Raw genomic sequence first — 9,686 nt, 5'->3', positions numbered from 1 at the left:
TTGAAGAGGTAAAAAAATTTACAGTTAGAGAAAAAGTACAAATATTCATTCTCACTCTTTTTGAACTAAAATAAAACTTTAAAGTATCATCTATCTCTGCCACCAAAGTACTAAATTGGATGTAACCTTTAATAGCATTCCAAAACACAATATCAACTAAAAGCAATGGAAAAATATTATTGCAAATAGACAAAGTAACATACACAAACACTGCATGTAAGACCTTTAAAGAGTATTGTCGATTAAGAAGAAAATCTCATTATCTTTAGAGATTGTGGAATAAAAGACAGCACTTTGGAAAGATGTGCGGATCAATTTCCTGAAAAAGAAAAAGAAAGTTTGGTGGTCAAATTATAAAAGGCTGAAATTTTGGCTCTAGGCATGCCAATTATTGTTTTAAATGATCTTATACAAAGAGTAGATTCATTTTTTTTATCATCCTAAAATTATGTAAGGTCAAATTGAAAAGTAAAAGATTTTTGGAACACAGTTGCACATTATCTAATCAATGGAAATAGAACCGACCTATATAAATATTGAAGCTTCCCTGAATGAGAATCATGTAAAGATAGACTGATTATTGTCAGTTAGCCTGGATCAAATGCTAAGTTATTTGAAGAAAGGTATGAGGACAAGTAGATTAGCCAGAAGTTTTTGAGGGATATATTGAACTGGTATCATCCATAAAACACACCAATCCTGGGAAAACATGTTTGTAAGCTAGCAAATTTAATAGTTCAGTTCTTGGGAAAGAAATTGATTCGTAACATTCAATCAAGAAGCATCTCCAATTTCTCTACACAATTTAGGCCCTGGTTTCGAAGGGAACACAAAAAATACTTATTTTGCATCAAACAACGGCTACAAAATCAGATTGATAGCTACAGCTGGTACCCATCAGGTAGCAACCGAAAAGACTGTACAATTGTTCCAATACAGCACACCATTGTTAAAAAAAACCCTAAAATCATCTAACTGTTACATGTAGTATATATGGTATTGACTGGAACAAACCTGTACCAGTCCTAGTTTGGTCAAAATTTCCTGCATAGAATGACTTGCTAAACTACTAAATAAAGCAATAGATGAACTCCGCCATTAATACTGATATTCGAATATTAAGAAAAAGATACATATAAAAAAAGAGAATAAAATGAGTGACAAAAGTACCTCCCAAAATTGCACCGCGAATAGTTAGCATACAATGCCCTTGACATATTGTTGCAATGTATATGATTAGCTCTGTAGAGTGAAAACACACACACTAAATTTTTTTGAGCTATAATGCACCATGGTACATTAATTGACTGGAGGAACCAAATGTAATAAACCCATCATGCATTAAAATTGAATAAACCAATCATACACTAAATTGAATTGAATAAGATCATCAAAAGCGAAATAATTCCTCCCTTTTTTTCTAGCGTAAGCCCTACTTATCCCTTTCACTTTTTAATTTAGTGAATAGTAGTAATGAAACATTATATAAACAAATTGAATAGACTAAATACATAGGATTTATCATAATTTGAGTAAAAAAAAACAACAACAACCAGGTAGGAAAAAGAAATGAAGCAAGGACAATTTATAACATTTGCAAATTGGTTTGATATTTCTTTTTGAAAATTCTTTTAGGAATTATTATGAAGTTTGGAAAATTGGACATGATTATAATCCAGAAAGAAAGAAACTGGCAAAAAGATTTCAAGTCATCGTGCCATCCACATTCAATCAGTCTCTGTCTCAGTAGCTCCATTAATTTTTCCTTCTCTCCACTTTCTATCAACTTAACCAAATAAACTAATTTTAGTTAGTATTGATAATAAATAACATTGAGAACTGACTTAGAATGAAGTGTCTTCTAAAAAATATAAAGCTAGAAGGAAAAAAAAATAAGAAAATAATAATTTCACCATTTTTTCATACCTCTTAGCTGCGATTGTTCTCTTCACAAAAGAAAAGTACAGCTTTCAGTTGCTCAACTTTTAATTAGACCGAATTGCAGCTCATGATCAAAGACTAACCTCCTGCTATCCAATCTCCTTTTTTTATAATTAATTCAACAATTATTACCTGATTGAAAAAAAGAAAAAAAGGATCCACTATTATTTTCAAAATCGTTTTTGAGCATTGTACCATGTTATGTATTCACAATTCAAGCCTCAGATTTAGAAGCCCATCAAAATCATACAGATATATTTAATGGTCTCTAATGGTGCTTTAATTCAGAAAAGGGAATTTTAGATTGTTAGGAGCTTTTCCACTTATCTCGAGCAGAAAGGGAATTTTTTGTATTTGATTAAATTGAGAATCTCCAGATATAACAAAATCATAAAATTGGCTCTAGATTTGTAGCTTAAAATTATCAACTCGCAAAATTTCTCTTGGAGATAAACAAACTCAACAAAATTTCTAATTCATACAACAATAATTAAAATCTATGACAGTTCTAGTTGTAAAAATGTATGAATGGAAACCACAATTTAATTAGGCACTAAACATAGATAATTTAAGAAGCACAAACCTAGACTGGATAGTCAGGGACTTAGGGCCGGGAAGCCTTGAGATTCGTACCTCAAGAGATGAGACGATTCTGCACCTTCCTCCTCAGTGATCCTCGAAGAGGTGGAGCTACTCCTGCAAGCATTGCTGGACCGCTCTTGACCCACTGGTACTGCCACCTGATGGTACAAAATTCGTAATTACTGAGAGCTATGATTGTAATCTCTCAGCTAGTTCTGAACTTGTTTAAACCACAGGATCAAGTGGACAGTAAAAAGAAACAATGCTAAAAGGGAATTGCTTTAACTTCTGAATGGACCATTTTGGATTTGAGTGAATTTTGCACAAAACTCTAACCCTTAAAATGGGGTTATAGACAAAAGTTACAAAAAAAAAAAAAATCAGCAACAATTTGCTAATAAGGAAAGTGTGCACAATAAATAATTGTAGTAGTTGCTTTAACTTCTGAACAAACCATTTTGAATTGAATTTTGCACAAAACCCTAAACACTAAAATTGGGTACAGAAACAAATTTAGCAACAATAGCAAGAAATTATGTAGATAATTGATATAAGGAGATAATAATACGATGAAATCTAACCTGGTTGTACATTTGTCAAAAGTCGTCGGTCGGAGATCGCAGTAACGTAGAACGTTCAGGCAAAGCAAATGGTGGCAAAGGATTGGAGAGGAGAGAGAGAGTCGTGAGATGGAGACGGGTTTTTTTTTCGGAAGATGAAGAAGGCGGTAGAAGATAGGAGAAACGAAGGAAGAAGAAATTTGGAGAAAAGGGGGTTGAGAACCTTCGAGAGCATATCTGAGAATTGGAGGAAAAAAAAGTTTCGCTGATACTGGGACCCTTCTGTTTGTGCCCCGTAGATGTTACTGTTCACTCCCCCCATCCAAAATTAATATATAAGATAGATTTTAGGCACATCAAAACATTTTTTAGTAATGGAAGAGAAGAAGGCTAGAAGAGCCATCCAATAAAACAAATACAGATGATGTGTCATAACTCATGAACTTAATATATTACAATTTTGGTGTTAGATTACAATTTTTTATTTTTTTTTTGAAAATTTCCAATAGTGGTTATCAGATTTACATATGTCTCAGTATACTGCATGAAACAACTAAACATTCCTACAAAAATTACATCAATGAAATACAGTGTGAAATCAAACAACAGAATTTCATCCACAGTTTGACATTTACAATTTTGTATGTAGTATCAATTGGAACGAAATCCATTGCTCTTCAAATTTCTGCTATCCTCTCTATTTATCTTCTCTCTCCTTCTCCTCATTGAAAAGGAGAGAGATAAAAAAGAGAGAACATGATATTGTTATTCTATTCTCAAATTCTCTATTCTTTTTTTTTTTTCTCTCTTCTCTCTCTCATCTTTCTCTTTCCTCTCTTCTTTGAAGAAAGAGAAAAAGGGATAGCAGATGCTGTTATGTTATTGAGAATAAAAGTAGATTCTGATCCGTAATTAATAATTAATGCAGATATATAATGCAAAACAATATTTTAACAGTTTCATTAATTGACATTTATGCAGTACTCTGAAAATCTGTCATTTTACAATGTATATTCTGTCATAGCCGTTGGACAAAATGAGAAATTGCCGAAAACAAAGTATTCTCATCTTATCATAACTCTGTTCGGCAAAGATAGAATTAATAGATCTCCAATTCTAAAGTTAGCCCAAATAGATCTCCAATTCGGCAAAGATAGAACAGATATAGCCAAAAATTTTGTAGGTGCGTTAGCCCAATTTGTTTTCCGGTGATTCTCTCCTGTTATGAATCACTTTAAGACCAACAACCTCCCGAATTCATTTCACATGTGGTAACATAAGTTTTGAGTTTAGATCCGAATCATCTGATTTATTATGGCACAAATATTAAAGAGACCTCTTATATTATTGTCTTGGACTGAATTGGCTCAGATTCTAATCGAACAGTTCATTTACGTGGAATGACACATATGTTAATATATAGGGATCAACTAACTATCATACAATTCATTTCCTCAATTTATCTCCCAGTCAATAACTGTCTTTGTTAATCACTAATTAAGAGGGGACCACAACTTTCAACACTAAAAGACAAAACAAAATGCGTCATTATCAATTATTAAGTTGAGGGACCGCTCATTTACTTGGTGGATCACTAACTCCTTGAGGGACCGCTTAATATATGATAGATTTTACAACTGAAGCGCGCAAATATGGATACATATATATACACGCAAGTGTTAATATATAATAGATCAAGTATTCATACCTAAGATATCAAGCATTTTTTTTAAAAAAAACTGGACACATCACACACATCTTTTACACGTTTTTAGAGGTGTTTTTTTTCCCCGTTTAATCTCGCCAATATTTCTGACGATCTGTGATGAAATTTGTAAATCTAATATCATGAACGTCTTTTATGTAATTTTCTTTTTCAAATGAGATCCATGGTGACATACTTTCAAGTCGTCTGCCGCGTAAATATTCATATCTTGTCATGTAGTTTCATATCTCGTCGGGCAAGTATTACCACGTCAAGCAAATATTCATACATCTTTGTACAAGTATTGATACTTCGTTGAGCAAGTATTCATATCTCGTTGGGAAAGTATTCATAAATCGCCTGTGACAACTTGCCTTGTTGCCAGCGGATGGGTAGGAGCCGATGGATAGGAAGTCGGAGGTGTAGTCTAGATCGAGATCGCGATGAGTTATGAATACTTGCACGACGAGGTATGAATACTTGCGCGGCGGACAACTCAAAAGTATTTCATCATGGATCTCATTTGAAAGAGAAAATTACGTAGAAAACGTCTGTGACTTTAGATTCGCAAAAAAATTCACAGATTGCCAGAAATATATGCGATATTGAAGTAAGAAAAAAAACCATAGAAGTTGTGGTCCTCTCATATAATTGATGATTGGGGGATGGATGGGGAAAGAAATCTTTATTCTAACAACATGAGGAATTTCCTAAATGGTGGCATGTATATAAACAAAGAAATGATTTATCTCAATAGACAGTTGTGAACCAAATCTAAAGAGTTAGGATCCACTCATAAAGATTTAACTTGATTAAATTGGCAATTTTTTTTTTAATTTAGTTAGGAAGTTTTATAACAATTAGCTAGTTCTATAGATACACTGTTAAACATAATATTATTAGCAAGTTTGAAAACTATACTAATAATTTAAATTTTTATAATTATATATCATTGTGAAGAATACCAATTTTTTTTTGGAACTTTCTTTTACTATTTTTTAGATAAGTACAAAATAACTATTTTCATATGATTATGGACCATCTAAGAAAATAATTTTGTACATATCTAACAAAATAGTAAAAAAAATAAATAAATAGAAAAACATATAAAAGTTGGTCTCCAAACACATTTTATTATAAAAATGATATTGAGTATTTCGAATGAGATAAAGACATGAAGCATAATTAGAGCACAAAACTAATAGTATATTTTAATCCTAGTCACGTTAATATCAAAATTGTATTGTTGGTCTTGGCACAATGAAATTGGTGCTAATGGGCCAGGTTAAGGTCTTACTTATCAGGTATGAAGCCCATTGGGCCATAATTTACCAGTTTGGTGCTGCCATTGGGTTTGTCCTCTGAAACTATTTTGATTTCGCGTGGAAGAAATTTGAATGAAATTTATGAAACTATTTTGAATCAAATTTGTTCTCTAGTAGTTAAGTTGTCTGATCCTCGTAATTAGTATGTATAATTTGAGGTTCTTTAGCCTTGTAATTAGTATGTATAATATATTGACTTAAAGCACTTTTTGTTAAGTATGATATGATAACTATTCAATAAATCAATTCAATCAAGTTATTCCTATGCTATTGCAAGAGATAGATTTGCATGATGACAGGACTCAGGAGGACAGATGCCAGACACATAGAACTGGCAATTAAAAATTAATTGAAACAGTTCTGCATTTTGTTTTTGCTTATTTGAAACTTGTCATTATCAGGTTCTATATTTTGGTTGATGTAGTAAAACTTCATTGCTGATTGTTTGCTTTTTTGAAGTTTCACTAAAATAACTAGTCAGGTCGTGTTGCTTTTCATTCTATGTTTGTAATTAGGGATGACAAAAAAGTCCAATTGGTCTGGCGGCTCGGTCTTATCCGTCCGGTCTATTCTTTATCCGGTCGGCTCGATGTTGTGATGAGCCAAATCAAGGCAGATCTAGAGATGGGTCAGATCAGGCCTGGGCTTATGCCGAAGCCCACAGGCAATCCATGGACCTTTATGTTAAAAAAAAAACAAACAGACCAACAACCTTTATTTGCTATTAAACTATGAATTATTTTGTTGCTCCAATAGCAAAATCACACTGTTGTTTGTTGTTAAACTATGAATTATTTTTTCTTCCATTAGAAAAATCGCATTATGAATTGTTTTGTTGTCTGTACGGTCTATTTGATGTGGTTGAATATGGATGGATCAATGGGCATGGGCAGGCCAGGCAGACCCATGGACAAGGGCAGACAAGGACAGACAAGTATGGGCTTGGGGGAAAGGTCCATAGACGGGCCGAGCATAGATTTTCAAACCCATCAGATTAGATCAGGCAGGTGGACCATCAGTTTATAACATACAGGCCATGCATGAACTTAGCAAAATACCCATGGACTCGGGCCATTTCCATCCCTATTTGTAATATGGTACCAAGGTACTATAATTTTGCAATGGCTTTCAGTTGTATGAAAATCAGTGACTATTCCATAATTTTCTCAGAAATAAAAAAGAAATTCAATCAAGTTATTAGTTTCCAATTAACATGAGGAATTTCGATAATAGTGGCATGCATATAAACAAATAAATGCTCCATCCCAATAGACAGTTGGGAACAAGATTTAAATCAATTTGGGAAATTTTATGGACAATTCGTTAGTTTTAATAATTTAATTTATTTGAAGTATATTATGATTGTTGACTTCGTTAACATGTTAAATTTACTTCCGGTATTGATTTAGTTTCAAGTATTAATTTATTACGAAAATTAATATGCATCTACGGAGATTGGGTTCGCTAATATCGATCCATAGGCAAAGGCAAGCCTTTTTAAGAGGGCGGGAACCCAAGTCATTGGTGTCATAAAAGCGCCTAAAATTTGGTAAGAAGTTTAATTAAAATCGTGGTAGAGGTAGACTATATATTCTGAGTTCACATTCACACACCCCTAAACAAAATTTCTATAAGAGCATTTATATATAGAGTTAGGCTGGGGTGCTATGGATAGCATAGTGGCCTCTATGCTACGGCTCAATATTTGAGTTTTCAAAATCCAAACGGTCCATCCGAACCGTTCATCTTATTTTCCATATTAATATCTGTTTGGAGACCAAATTTTATAATTTTCTGAATTTTTTTACTATTTATTAAGCCACTTTGAAAATCGCTAATCCAACGGTTTTACTGTTTTGTGCAGCCACCGTTGGATCAACAATTTTGTAAAATACTTAATAAATAGTAAAAAAATTCAGAAAAATGTAAAATTTGGTCTCCAAGCAGATATTAATATGGAGAATAAGATGAACGGTTCGGATCGACCGTTTGGATTTTGAAAACTCGAATATTGAGCCGTAGCATAGAGGCCACTATGCTATCCATAGCACCCCAGCCTAACTCTTTATATATATATATATAGTACTTCATTAGCATATATATCAAATAGCGGAGAGCTAGTGAAGTGACTTAATTAGAATAAAGAGATCTAAAACTAGTTAGGTGGCTACAATTTACTATTCATTAACCAATTTAATTATGACAGGTTCGTCAAACACTTTAGAAATTAATTTGTCAATTATTCTTTATTAAGTAAATATTGAAGATTAAATCATTCAATTATTTAATATTAAAAAAAATTATCTGAGTTACGTTCTGAATTTACGATCTCTCACATAGACATAGAGAGGTAATTACTCTTTTGTCTATCAACAGACCACAAGTTAGTTCTCAATTTGTTCAAATAATTTTTTTGGTTAGATAAATGATTGTCAAAATCAGACTATGTAATGTACTAGAGGATGACCTTCTAAATAATTATCTGATTGTTTATATTGATAAAGAAATCGCATAAAATGATCAATTCAGATAGTATAATAGATAATTTTGTTAAGATGAAAAATAGATGGGTCTCACATCTCCTCATTTAATAACAAAAATATGTATTAGATTTTTGGAATATTTTCCAATATATTTTATATTTACATAACATCATGCATTTATTAAAATCATATTCTTAACTACGTACGACATGTCTTTAATTAAATTATCAAGAATAATTGTATGATTTTTAATCATCATTTTTTTATTATATGTTTTTGAATGATTTATTTTGATTAAAATAACTTTTTACATCAATATTTTTACTGACCCTTCTCAATTAACAAACTTCTACGTACATTAATATTTCATCCCTTACGAAGTAATTTTCTATATATGGTTTTAAACAATTCCTTTTCTTTTTTGAACGAAGGTTACTAATATTAACATAATTAAATTTTAAAACATAACTGGTCCAGACCTCTCTAGCTTTCCAGACACCAATTTATATAAGAATAATTATTTCAATCCCTACACTCCAGTACCCCCATTGTACCCCCATCTCTTAAACAGATTTTAACTTCCCATAAACTAACTTAACTAACTAATTTATTCAAAACACTAGTATAAATACTTGGAATATAATAAATTAATACTTGCAAATTAAGATATTAATACTTGCATGTCTAACTTGATATAACTATATGGAGGGACCACTCAAACTACATGGGGAGAAGAATCATACACATTTTTAGAGGTGGTTTTTTTTTTTTTTTTTTCAATATCTTCCACATTTCTCACGTTCTATGAGGAATTTTGCGAATCTAAAACCACGAATGTATTCTATGCAATTTTATCTTTCAAATGAGATCCATGATGACGTACTTTCGGATTCATCGTTACACAAGTATTTATACCTCATTGTGCAAGTATTTATACCGCATCATACAAGTATTTATACCTATACTTGTAAGTATTTATCCCAAATCGTGGACCCCGCATCTCCGCATCACATTTCCCTAATCGTCCCTGCGTCAACCTTTCTCTAACAAAAATAGTTGACCACATAGGTATAAATACTTCAGTGCATAG

At 32.1% G+C, this 9,686-nt stretch overlaps 1 long non-coding RNA gene across 5 annotated transcripts; it reads right to left on the bottom strand.

Moving 5' to 3' along the window:
• LOC144547935 (uncharacterized) lies at nt 1–3,330 on the bottom strand. 5 transcript variants are annotated; one of them, XR_013509185.1, is made up of 5 exons: nt 3,105–3,330; nt 2,525–2,681; nt 1,927–2,073; nt 526–1,779; nt 1–319 (listed from the first exon to the last, which is right to left on the bottom strand). It is a non-coding gene; the product is annotated as an uncharacterized LOC144547935 (long non-coding RNA). The 5 variants fall into 5 exon arrangements; XR_013509183.1 differs by having other exon boundaries at nt 526–1,786; nt 3,105–3,329; XR_013509182.1 differs by having other exon boundaries at nt 526–699; nt 1,171–2,073; nt 3,105–3,324.
• Between the last annotated feature and the right edge of the window lie 6,356 nt (nt 3,331–9,686).

This window comes from Carex rostrata, chromosome 32, assembly GCF_964058835.1.
Source record: "Carex rostrata chromosome 32, lpCarRost1.2, whole genome shotgun sequence".
NCBI classification, from domain to species: domain Eukaryota; kingdom Viridiplantae; phylum Streptophyta; class Magnoliopsida; order Poales; family Cyperaceae; genus Carex; species Carex rostrata.
The sequence above is the reverse complement of the archived record's forward strand: the minus strand, read 5'-3'. Positions and strand labels throughout refer to the sequence as shown.